Source organism: Falco naumanni, chromosome 1, assembly GCF_017639655.2.
Source record: "Falco naumanni isolate bFalNau1 chromosome 1, bFalNau1.pat, whole genome shotgun sequence".
Classification (NCBI taxonomy): Eukaryota; Metazoa; Chordata; class Aves; order Falconiformes; family Falconidae; genus Falco; species Falco naumanni.
In genome coordinates, this window is record NC_054054.1 from 71,999,787 (window position 1) to 72,013,179 (window position 13,393).

The following is a 13,393-nucleotide window of genomic DNA, read 5'->3' on the forward strand; positions in this document are numbered from 1 at the left end:
TAATTTTTTCTCCAGCTACTTGACTTCACAGCTCAGCATTAGCAGTTTCCCTTTTTCTATTTCTAAAAAATTTTTCTTCCCCCGCCCCCCCCCCCCCCCCCCCCCCTTTTTTTTTTTTTCTCTTTTATTTGTTTCTTCTCACTTGAGTGGCAGAAGACAGTAGCCATGTCACACTGATACAGCACTGACAGCCCTGGCGGTGTCTTGGCCTTGTTACAGAGAGCTGCCACCAGTTTCTGGCACTAGCCATGGTGATGTTTAGGACAGATGTCCTCTGGCTGTCAGGAAGACATGACATGGACAGCCTTGGCCTGAGGCTGGGAGAGTCTTGTGCAGTGAGGCAAGGGCTGCTCATGGTGATGGAGGGTGTCTGCTGGTCCTCGTTTCTCCTAGTTTTGACAGCCTCGGCTCTAGACAGGGATGTGACCAGATCACGGCATGCTCCTTTCCTCACCCTCCTCCAACACTCAGCCAGAGAGTGTTGCAGCTTTGTACAAGGACATTGACCTAAGGATAAGAGAACACACATAACCCCAGTCTGTACCATGTCATAGTCCTACGGGCAGCTGGAATGTCCCCACAGCTGTGAACAAAGGAAGCTCCACATCACCCACCTTCTCTTTAGCCTGTCATCACCTCCTAAAACAAACAAACAAAACATCTCAACTGGAAATAGAAGCGTGTATAACAAATTAAATCAACATTTTTAAGTTTTTCACCTTTATGCAAAGAGCAGTCTAGCTTGCCAAGACTGTACAGTAATATATTGAATATTCTAGGTGGTTCAGCACTTTACTGAAGGGCCTTTTGCTGTGTTGCCAATGAGTCACATAAATTCACTGGTCACCTTTGGAAATCTTGGTTGAAGCCTGAAGAACTTTTAAAAATGGTTATAATTCAGAATTTATTTTCTTCTTTTATAGTTTTGTCCTTCCTTACTTCAGCATTTCCCTTCAGAAGGACTCCAAAGATCATGATCAAAGCTGCATGGGGGATCATGCTGATCACCACTGCAGGTTACAGGTATAAATTTCTTCTGAACCTACATCACCTCCATACTTTGGGGATCTCCACTGCTCTAATCTCAGTATCCTTGGTGAAAAAAATAAGTTGCTCTCCTGACCCATGGCTGATATAGTTTTCACAGCTCCTTTGAACTCACTGCCACTATATCAGTCTGTGATGTTTGGGCCATAAAGATTTGTGAGGGAGTTATTCAGTGATACTCTCAAAAGTTGTCTTTTAGTCAGCAAGCAGAATCTGTAGAATCTAATTATCAGGGGAACACAGATGATTTTATCAATGCTGTAGTGCCCTGTAGTAGCAGTCAATGAAACCAGTGTACTACAGATCACCACAAACCAAAAGAACTGAAGAAGGCCAGTTTTGCAGAAATAACGCTTTTCATGTGCAAAGCAGCACATGTTGCCTAACAAAAGTTCAGAAAGAGACAAGGAGAGGAAGAATATTGGATGTACAAATTCTGAATCTAGATGAGAATGTAGAAAATGTGACTTGATATGAGAATTTTCTTCAAAATATTACAAGTAATTCTTCTGTGTTTTACATAAGCAAATTCTTAAATATTATGCAAAATGCCACTGCTCTTCACAAATAAAGTGTTGATGAAAAGCAAACGCAGCAGTGTGATTTGAAGTCTAAAGTGCCAACAGATGTTGCTTTTGAATGAACTTCCATTGCTTAACCACTGGGTCTAGTTATTGCCATCTAAAGAGGAAGATGAAGCAACTTTGCATGCTGTGGATGCTGGCTGTCAATTTGCAGCATGCAAATTAAATTGTAGCTAATCCTTAAAAGGCAGTGCCTCTAAACACAATGGGTGGGTGGCTCAATTGTCAAATGCAATGTGGCTGCAAGTTGCCTTTGGAAGCACCTTCCCCCCTCGCCCCCCAACACCCCCCCCCCCCCCCCCCCCCCAACTGGGAGACTATGCCAGTTCCCCATGTTAAAACCAGAAAACATAAGTGGGATAGATACCTTAACCCAGCTCGCTGTTGTACTGTGATTTCCTGATTGAAATGCCCCAGAACCACATTTCTTGCACCATACTTGTTTCCTTGTTATCAAGCAGAGCCCTGCACTTGCAAAGCTCTCATACATGCCTGCAGCTGTGCAGAGCAGTTTGGCAGTGGGACAAGCTGTAATTCAGAGAGTGGAGAAGTGCATGGTGAGAAGATGTAGTGGCTTGGGTGCTGCTGAAATGCCAAAAATCTTTGCTTAGAATAATTGCTTCCTGAAGATTATTGCAGGCATATCTAAAACTCTAAATTATAGTAAAATGTGGGAGCTCTCCAAGGTGGCTTTAAGCTGACTTTGCCCTTATTTTACTGCCCTTCTGCTGTGTCAGCAGATCTTGGATGCAACCAGTCATTTGACCTAAAGTACTTATTTGTAATTAGGTGTCAAAAATAAGGTGACAACAGCAGTCTAATTCCAGTGGCTCTGTCTACCTGAAATGCAAATCTCTCTTCATTGAGTAATTAAGCTATGAAATTTAGAGTGCTCAAAGCCTTTGATGTTTTGAAGTAATTAGCAATATGGAGAAAGATACTGCTTTCTGCAAGTGCCAACAGCTGATTTGTAATAAACCTAATGCATTTGGTTTTCTGTTATTAAATAAGTTGTATTATTCATTATTTACCAGTATTTTGCCAGCTGCCAGCATTTGTAAAAATGTTTGTATAGCCCAAATGCACTGCAAAGATGAGCACAAACTGTTCAAGTCATTAATTACCATTTACGTGACTGTAGCACGTAGGAATTGATCCTCATCATATAACAGAGCCCTATCATGCAAGAAGCTGCACAAACCAAAACAAAATTGTTCAAAACTTGATAGCAGGCAATACTGAATAATGAACAAAACAAATATTCAGCAAATAATTTTAAACATCAGATCCTCTGTTGTTTGTATTTTTATGACATCATGGTAAAATGTGATGAAGACATGCATACCCTCAGCAACTGTTAGGTAGTTTGCAAGCTGGTGCTTTCCTGGGCTGGTGCACAATACACTTGGAGGAAAAAGGCTGGTTTCTTTCCCCGGACACCAAAGTGGCAGACAGGGTCTGCTGGATACTGGGCGCAGAGAAAGGTAGCAAAGGCGTTGGGGCAGGACAGGGAGCATGTCCAGGTTTTGTAGGGAGTCACGGTGGGTAGCAAACAAGGTACAGGACAGGATTAACCCAGCTGCAGGACTGAATTCCTTGTTGGGAGTTTTACATTTAAATGCTTCACCTTAGAAAATGGCAATTCACCTCTGGCAAGGTAAACATCTGTGAGCAGTCACAAGCATTGGGAAATATTTAGCACTCTTTCTTTCTCTGACTTACTAAAATGCAAACTTCTACCCCTACAAATCTGATGTATATTCCATCATTGGTCTTTGAAAGATATTTCTTCCTACCAGCTGGACTGGTATGCTTAATACTCATACTTTTTGTGTGGGGGTATGGGAACTGCTGGTTTAACCTCAGATTTGCCATGCTTTCTTCTGGAGAGCTTCTACAGGCTTATCTGGAAAGCTAACTGGCCTGAGAGCATACAGTCCTTACTTTCGTTTTCCTCCATTTAAAGTCTTTATTGCTTGTGGAAGTGGGTATCATTTATCTGATTGGTTATGCCTTTTTATTATTATTATTATTATTTTATAAACAGTTTCTAATGATCACAGGCCATCAGCAGTCTGCAGGCTAACAAGGGAGCAATACCGAGTTCAGCTGTTCAGCTCCTGCAAGGGTAGCCTGTTAGCCATCCCAGCCTGGTCTTTATCTCACTGGTTCTCAAATCCTTCAAAAACGGACCTTCCACATCTTCCTTTGGGGGGTGTATCTGGTATTTAGCTACCATTTTATGACATGAACTGGGGCTAGTAGGCTTGTGTAACACACAGGACAATAAACTTGTGACTGAAGAATAAACAAGCTATTGTAAAATATTTAGCAAGATTTCTGAGGACTAAAAAGACTTATTATTTTATTGGTACTAAAATTATAAACCAATTTTCAAAGAGGTTTAAAAGTATTCTGAGCTGTTTACCGGGTGTTTTGTAAATGAGTTAATTTGGATGCTGATCCTGCTATATAACAATGAAATGAGCATGCTTAGATAGGGGCTGGGGCCAGGGAAAAATGTTTCTGATCAATCACAGTAAAGCTTAAACTTGTTTATGAAAAATATGAATTAAGGCTATTCATAAATGCTGGGTATGGATCAGCTTTGAGTCACTTTTAAAACAACTTATGTGCTTTATTATTTTTTCACTTTTTTGCATTATTATCAAAACAAAATCAGATAATGCAAGTTTTGCAATGTTTCACTAATGGGAATGGTATTTTAATTAGCAGTCTCGTGAACTGATTCTGGGAATAGCATCTGCCCACTTAGTGTAGATAGGCAGGGGTGAGGGATAAGGGAATATTTTTTTATACCACAGGTCTTTTGAGGTTTTACGTATGGTCCTGCCTATGATTGTAAAGGACTATTGCTGGTGGTGTCTGTGTGCTTAAGTGAAGCAGGTGCACAAATCCTTCAGCATCTATAAATCTAATGGATCAAAATATTCTCTCACTATTAGAGTATTGCAGTCCTGAAATATCTGTAGAATACCCTGATATATTTTTTACTTCATCTATCATTTGCATACAACACCACTTAGAGATACAAATGGTGTCCATACTGCACTGTTACAGTAACAGTTACCTTACGTGATTGCTAGCAACATGAATGGGAACAGAATAACAGGCTTGGAGGTGCTTCACAGGATGACAGGCAATGAGAAAAGTTGGGAGGAAGGTTTCTAAATGATAACTAAATCACAATTTCTTAACTCCCTCCCTTTCACTGCAGTACCCCAGCATCAAGCTCTTCACAGGTTTTAGAGGTTTTTTAAGTATTATAATAACACATTCATAGAAAGGCAAAGGTATCGCACACCTGAAACAGTGCTTCTGATTATACCTGCAGGTGCAATATTAGTGCATAAAGATGGCTATTTGCATATCTAGCTCCAGAGATACAGATGCAAATCAAGCTCAGTATATTTGCACACATTTCCTAATCTTCCTTATTTAGCTCATGGACCAGCCTTGGTAAACATTGTGACATCTACAGTACTTAGTTCTCTGATGCTTTTCTTCCAAGCTGAATGTCTGGCTCCCTGGTAAATGAGCTGGGAGCACACTGTGAGTCTTAGAGAATCAAACCAGTTTGAGAATGATAGATTCTGGAGGTAAATAATGACCTTTCATACTATATTTTGCTGCCATTCAGGTGAGATTTAGTTACTTTTGCAACAAACAAACTGAGATTTTTCTGTCAAAACCCAGTGCTTTTATCTATGCTGTGGGCAACGCTCTCATATGTAGTCTAAGTTTATTTTCAGAGATGTAAATCTATCAGTTAGATGGGTGATGTGTTAAAAGATACAGGTGGCCTGTGAATCCTCTAAGTAAGGAGGAGGCACTTGAGAGGTTTTAAACTCCTGAATGATAAAGAAGAGGTATAAATAGTGGCTTGTAACAGTATTAAAAAGCTTTACCAACATAGAAAGAGGGGCAATATTTACTGCAAGTAATAAATATTTGTAATTGTTAAGTGGTGCTTTTCAAATGATATTTCATGTCTAGTTTTATTTTGAGTTATTTTTTAAAACTTCAGTTCCTCATGAAAACAAGTTGTATAGCTTATGGTATTACCCCAGCAAGATGATTTCCATAAATAAAGCAAGAGGCAATAGAAGGGAACGTATATAAAGATTAATGCATCAGACTTTTAAGCTTACAGTGACTAACAATAATTTCAGAGACTTAAGTTATTGGGAAGGAAATCTCTCATATGGAAACAGGCAACAAATCCAAAACTACCTGAGCAGCATGGGCAATTTACTTTCCTTCCACTTAAAAAATTGTATTTTTATAGCCATTTTCCCTGAGCTTATTGATTTTGTATGCAATTTTCTCCAAAGACAGAAAGCAACTAGATTTAGCACACAAATGGATGTAGATGGTAATTAATGTTTGTGCTGTTTGTCAGCCTAACGCAGCCGATGAGAACTTCTGTGGGCTTCCCTGCACAGGATGGGAAGGGGAGTATTTCCTTCCTGCAAAACTGCATGGGGAGGGGACCATGCAGCTGTGGAGTGGAGTAAAGATACCAGAAAGGTGATGGCAGATCTGGTCCTTCTGATTTGGTCAAGATTAGAGATTCATGTATAGAGTCAGGCAGTTAATATTTCCTTCTTTAAAAAGATAAAAGTCACAATCAGATGCAACTGGAAAACTATACCTTACCTTCTATTATTTCAAATTAATTTCCATTGAACTAAGTGTGGAAAAAAAATAGGTGTAGAAAATTTCAGAGAATGTAAGGTCACTTTACCAATTAAAGGTAGTTAACCTTGCACTAAGTCCTAGATGCTGGAAAAAAACCCCTCAAAACTAAAAAACCCCACAACATAGGCTGGATCTCAGTTAACATCTGTAGCATGTAGGAACCACATAACATCAGTTTCCTTTAGAAGTTGCAGTTTCATTTCCTAATACAGTGAAAATAACAACACTGTTCATTAGGGATCAGTTTAGATTCACTTTAGATAAAAATACATGGAGAATAGGGGCCTAGATTATTAATATATTATTATATCATTCTTAAATAAATAATGTAGAGATCACAGAATAATGAATAATAGTATCAGAAAAACAAAATCAGAAAATTCATAAAGAACATTGTTTAAAAAGCAAGAAAAGCATTAATTCAGATCTGGGGCAAAAATTTAGCTCAATTTTTATTTAATTCTAGCTTATAACTCTGTTACAGAGGACCAAAACAACCTGTATAACAAGATTCAAATGTCTGGAAGATACTGTCAGTTAGTGAACTGATGCTGTTTTGCAATGTAGCATGATGCAGTTGTATCATCTAAGGTGCATGTTATCAGTAGAGCGGATCTAGAAAAGGGTTTGCTACAAACTCATTAGGTATTATGCAAATCATACATTACCGAGAATCTCTTACTGTACCTAGAATAACAGAGATGTCAATGTTGTAGCTCTACAGATTGGAAAATGCTAATTTTATTTAATGACATCCAGCGCCAGTGAATGAGCCACTAATGATCACTCTCTTTTGTTTTCCATTTAAGAAACATATTCGGTACAGTTGGTAATCATCAAAACAAGCCAGAATCAAAACTGACATCTCAAGCTTCCAATTATGAACAAGCTGCACACATTTTAGAACAACAGTCTGAAAATACTGGAGACCAGGTGCAACCTTTCACCCTTCAGATCTACCTACTTTAAATTCTTGATATCTGCTGCCTTGTCATTTCCTCTGTCACTGCATGGTGATCCCTTTCAATGGGTAATAATCCATTGTATTGTATCTCACGGGCTGAAGAAGCATAGTAGATTGGATAGGTACGGTTCCCACATGACATACCTTATTAACTTCAAACAAAACCAACAGGGTAAACCGATGATCAGAAACCCTTACAAGCATGCATGGTTAGAAATAAATGATGAAAAAGAAAAAAAAGGAAATTCAGCTATTCACAATGAATTTCAACACTGTAAAATACACAAATTCAGAACTGATGGGAAAGGTGCCTTGACATTCTCAGGAACCTGGCTTCTCAGTTTTTACTCTCCTTGTTTCAGCCAGAGCTGCTTTGCATACTGTGTTATTTTTGGAACAAGGGTTTGTTTTTTTCTAAGGACTTCAGGCAGCCTTTATCCACGGCTCACAATTTGTACAGCCTCTGTTTACAGTTTGTAGGTGAAAGAATTGCTAATTTGAAGCACAGAACTTTTGCTCATATTCAGTTACAACAAATGCACTTTGTACAGAGCTTAATGACTAACATCATTGACTACCACACAGCATCACAGAGCGTTGTCCTGCAGGCAACTGGGTACCCACTCTGAGGCATCGAGTCCTTGAGCAAGCTGCGTAATTGAGCCTCTAATGAGGCATGCCTTTTGCATGCTTTTTCAAAGTAAACCCCTGTTTGTCTGCAAAGCGTAAGGAAGGCAGGCAGGAGCCAGACATGGTGTAATTAGAGAACAATTCTGAAACATGTGTCTCATGTTGTGGGGAGTGACGCTGCAAGACTTTTCATTTCAGAAAGTACAGCATCCTGTGCTCTGACTTTTAGAGGGCACCAGTGCAAAGAGGAGAGTGTGGGCAGCTCCTGCTGCTTGAACAGCCTCTAGGAGCCCTAAGGCCTTTCTGGTTTATTCAAGGGTCTGTGCAGCCAGCTTTGCCTTCTTGTGCCCCTTCCACATGCTCAGGAACCCACAGATCCTGAAATGATGAAAAGCTTTGTACGTGGAAGGTGACTCTTTGGCCTTGTAGATGCACATAATTGCCAAAGCAGGACAGGTGAGCAGCACTATGGGACAGTGTGTGCCAGCAGAAATCACAGCAATGAGGGAATGCAACACCTCTGAGGTCAGACACAGGAAAGTTTTACTTTGCAGAGGAGTCTGGTAGAGAAAAGCATCCTTCTGGCATAAATGACAGAGGTGATTCCTGTTATGGCCTGGTACACTTGACAGAAAATGCATTATCTAGCAAGACAACCCTATATAGTGCATCCTGCAGACACTAAGGGTTCCATGGAAATTCATTCCTAGATTTGGAACTTTGTAGTATAGGAACATAAAAGTGAGTTTGAAAGAAGGACTTTTGTCCTCACCTGAATGTGGCACATGAAAAGGGAGAGTGTATTTAATTTGTGCTCACATCCAGTACTACTGTTCCAATATTTTGTATTTATGTATATTCAGCTTTCTTCTAATAAAGGAAACTAAATGCATATTGACTCTTTGAAATGCATACTGTCCTGATACGAAGGCTCTTGTCACTATGCTAAAAGATGTTTGAAATACCTCCCCTATGATATCTATCAGAATAATAAATTCTGAGCTTTCGATACCCATAATCCTTTTCTAAAAGATATCAGAGCGCTTTTGCAATTTTTCTGTGATAAAGCTCATCAATCATACCGGCCTCAACTGTATAATCTCTCATTATTACATTGTGAATTTATTTCCTGTAGCTCCATTGCTTCTTAGTGTTTTGCACGTGCACTTTCTGTTCCTGGAAGATTTATGCACCGTGGTCTTGGCCTTCTCAATAGTTTAACAGGTATTTAAGTGAAATTATTCGAAGTAAACATCCGAAGTCATTGTGTACCATTTATCGACTGGGAGTCAGATAAGGCAGCACTTCAGAGGGTTGTAAATTGTGTTTAAGCTTGCAATAAACTAACAAATCACATCATACATATGAGTGGTTCACCTATGTGAATATCAGACAAGTGTCCTCACCAGACAGGAGAAGAACATGCCTGTCCTATGTGTTACAGTTCAAGGGATGTGTTTAATGAAAACAAAAAATAGGATTCCCCAGAAGCCATTTTTCTTTTGGGAAATAAGACAAGTTTCAATTCAGTTTACAGTTTTATTTCTTGGGAGGTGAAAGGGAGGTACAACCTAGTTTTGCTGTAACCTCTAACCAAAAACCCAGCCAGAACTGCTCTCCCAACTGTTTAACTACCTTAAGTTTTATTGAGAAACTTAGCAAACTTAGTGCATTCGGAGCTGCTGGTAGCATCAGCTAGATTCCTAGGCTCTGACTTAAGCCTTGTTCTTTCCTGGATACAGTACGCATGCGTGGTGCGTTAACTTTGGCCAGCAGCCGGCCACTCAGCCAGCTGCCCTGTGACTCCCCCTTCTCAGTAAAGCAGTGTAAGTAAGTTCATGATAACTCCTACTTGCTGCTCCTTCCCCCTCACACTGTTCCCCTGCTCTGTGTGGATCCTCCATGGACAGCAGTCCTTCAACATAAACCTGCTCCAGCATGGGATTTTTTTCAGGGAATACCCCCTTGCTCCGGTGCTGGTTCTCCTTGGGCAGCAGTGTGGGTATATGCTCCAGCCTGGACTCTACAAGGGCTACAGGGGAATCTCTGAAGCAGAGACTTTTTTGGTTTTGGCAGCTGCACTTCTAAACAGCTTTCACAGGAGCTGTGTGGGTGGGGTCACTGTACCCATGCAGGGGTCAGCGTGGCAGAGCAGCAAGAGCTCAGATGCAGGAAGAACAAATGTATTTCAAGGTTATCAGAGCCAGGTGTATCATTAAAGCACTGGCTTCCCTTAGGCAGGAATAGGATATTTTCAGCATTTTATACCTGCCACAGAAGAGGCTGATGTTCCTCTGCCTCCAGCCATTCTTTGCAGTTACTTATTGCGGTTAATTTTGTTAACATTGCTGAGCTCTGTGTTCAGATCAGCTTGTGGGGTGATGTTGAACACCGTACCATTAAGTCCTGCCCTAAAGCCCACTGCAAACATAACCAGCCTGTCTAAAAACACGTTCAGTCAGGATGTGCAAACCCAGTGCACTGGTCAGGAGGCTGCTTTTGGCATTAATGTCTGCTTTTTTTCCTCTTCCTTTTTTGTGTCCTCTTAAATCACTTTACCCCAAAGTACTGCTCTGTCCTCAGTGATGCCACCTTTAATTACAAACTACCATTGATGTATTTTTTCAGCTCTGTAATTCAGATGATTAAGCAGCATACTCTTAAACTCATGTTTCCCTGCCTTACAAGGCAGTGTATTTTACACTTGGTTGTAGAGGAATGCAGGCAGTGGGTTGATTGATGTGGATGATGTGCAGCTGTAGCTCCTCCCTGCTAAGTGGTTAAATAGCCCTGAGGAGTGTGGGAGAGGTGGTTGGGGGAAGGAGGAGTGGTGTGGTCTGGCCTTGCCTCTGGAGGAAGGAGAAAAAGCACAGACATTAGCATCTGACCAACAAGGTAAAGCCTTGATGTAGCTTGCTAGTTTTGTTTGTGCTGTGACAACTGGGGCCCTGTGTGAAGCAAACTGGTTTGGACTCCAACTACAACACTTGGTCACAGACCAAGGGCCAAATACAGAAACCCTCTGTCTGAAGCCATATGTATTCATTTGTGGACAGTTTGTAAGATTAAATTACACATCAATATTTACTTATTCTGCCATGTAATTAATGTACTGCAAGCAGATTTAGAATCATAATTTGTATAGGTTTTTCAAGAGCTGGTTAATATGTTTACTTTTGAAAGTACTTGTCTATTAGGTGGACTGTACATGGGATAAATCACCCAAACAGTGATCAAAAAGAAAGCATATTTGACCATCATATCCTTTAATTAAGAACAAATGTTTCTATAGAATTGCTGGACTACGGCAGATGAAAAGAGCAATTCCTACTTTAACAGCTCACAAAAGTGCAATTGCTGCAGTGAAAGATCGGGGTATCATGTAGGTAATGTGCCTTGTCAGTAGCTGTGGTACGCTGTGCAATGGAAGTGGTTTCAAGAGGTTCTCCATCTTGTTATACTACTGCTAATGCGTTGAAGTGATCCTTTCTCCAAAGTGATGAAAAGGCACCTAAAGCTAGCATGCTGCTGGGAAACACTTTATGGTTGCCGAAGACACTACATACGGTGGGACACGTACCAAGACTTTACTAGATTTACATGCAAGAGTCAGTGAGGATAAACACTCCCTGATGAAAATAACTTGAATGTGTCTGCCTTGTAGATCAGAATATCAGTAATTTTTGAGAAATGATAATTTGTTCCCTGGTGCTGTAGTGACAGTCCCAAAGGAAGAGCTGGTCAATGCCCATTGTGCCTTGTACTTGCTTGCTTTTGTGCTTTTTTTTTTTTTTTTTCTTTTTCCCCCAAAAGCTGTAAACCTGTAATGTCCTATTCCACAGAATCCAACTTGTGACCTACTATAAGGGGCACTATCTCATTAATCAGTGAAAGCAGAAACAACATGTCAAGCTCATAAAAAATTATGGATCTGACTTGCTAACTATTGAGCTCTCTTGACAAATAAGATACAGTTGTTTCTCAAGGCCTTTGAGGAAAAAGCCACTGAATGTAATTAAGGATCTGGTATGGCTGCCTTTATACTGTATGTAGAACAGTGCTGGCTGCACAAAGAAGACTTTATCTGTATTATCAACGCAACTTATGTTAACAATTGTTACTGCACACAGAGTGGCTCTTGAAAGGCTTCTCCTTTCAAAGTGTTGAGGTTGTTCAGGACTTCAGCGGGAAATAGTAAACAGAAGACTAATTTGATTTTAAAATTCCTTTATTTAGAAATAAGGACATAGAATAAACCTTAATACAGTCAAGAAACAAGTATGCAAAGATGGAATAACTGAGCTGAAGCATATAGTGTATGCATTGTTTTAGGTCCCCGGCCTCCTTTCTTATTTGTTTTTGACCACTACATACTGTACGTATCTTCGTGGCTTTCTAAGACCCTTTCTGTCACACCCATTTTTATGCTAGTTTATTTTTATGCTTCAACATAACACATTGACTTTACCCTAATTGTACTGATTCATAAGTGGGTAAGTCCCCAAAACTATTCCAAAGGCTGTGAGGTTAAAAATATTGAAGTAAAATGAGTGAAGCTTTTTTACCAACTTTAGGCCAGCTATAAAAATAACCAAAGTTCTTCAGCCAGCATTAGAGGTGGTAGAGGGAGATGGGAGTTTTCATACAAAATTTGGCTGCTATAGAGCTCCTAATTGTATGGGTCTTCTTTTTTTCCCAACGCATTATGTCATTCAAGTCTGCACAGCTATCAGCTAATGTCATAGTTGTAGATAATATTGGCTGCCATGATAATTCAATTTATATTGTCTGTTCAATTTCACAATTTTTGTCCCATTTTCTTTGTTTCCTTACAGCAGGTAAGGGAAAATTCAGTGTTTGAATCTGAATTTTCCTATCATATTCTCAATTGTTCATAATCTTTTGAAGGTGTTTTGTAACTGTAAGTCAACTAGGAAATGGTCAAGCTATATAACTTTTGAACCTATTTCTGTGAGGACAGCATTTCACCTACTTATGTGATCTGAAGTAGGTTGTGAAACTTACTTGGTATTTCTGTTTATGTCTAGGTCTACATAATATCTCGGCCACTGTAGAGGGCTTTTCCTTCCCTAAGTCATACTGAGTTGGCAAAGAAAAAGGACTACATTTAGATGTTATTTGATTTAAAGGATAAATCTCAATTATTTTAATTCTTCCTGCCCTAATAAATGATAATAAACCTTCCAGTACTAAATCATGGCAACCTGACATTCCTGTTCTCTCACCTAGGTCCTATGTGATATCTCCAATAGTTAGAAATACGGTGACCCACTTTGGACAACTGAAGAATTGGCATTATCTTTTACCCAAGTAAATCACAGGTAATAAGTAATAATATTTTTCTGCATCCTTTTTACTTTATCCTCTATTTCTGCAGCATGCCCTGAAGGCTTTTCTGTGAGAATGAGGAACTATGCATGGCTCT

At 39.7% G+C, this 13,393-nt stretch overlaps 1 long non-coding RNA gene across 1 annotated transcript in view; it reads left to right on the forward strand.

Moving 5' to 3' along the window:
- LOC121090510 overlaps positions 1–13,393 on the forward strand; it is a 52,910-nt gene that overhangs the window by 5,005 nt on the left and 34,512 nt on the right. Inside the window, exon 2 of the long non-coding RNA XR_005828598.1 lies at positions 13,198–13,289. This is a non-coding gene — a long non-coding RNA (uncharacterized LOC121090510). The remainder of the gene's footprint in view (positions 1–13,197; positions 13,290–13,393) is intronic.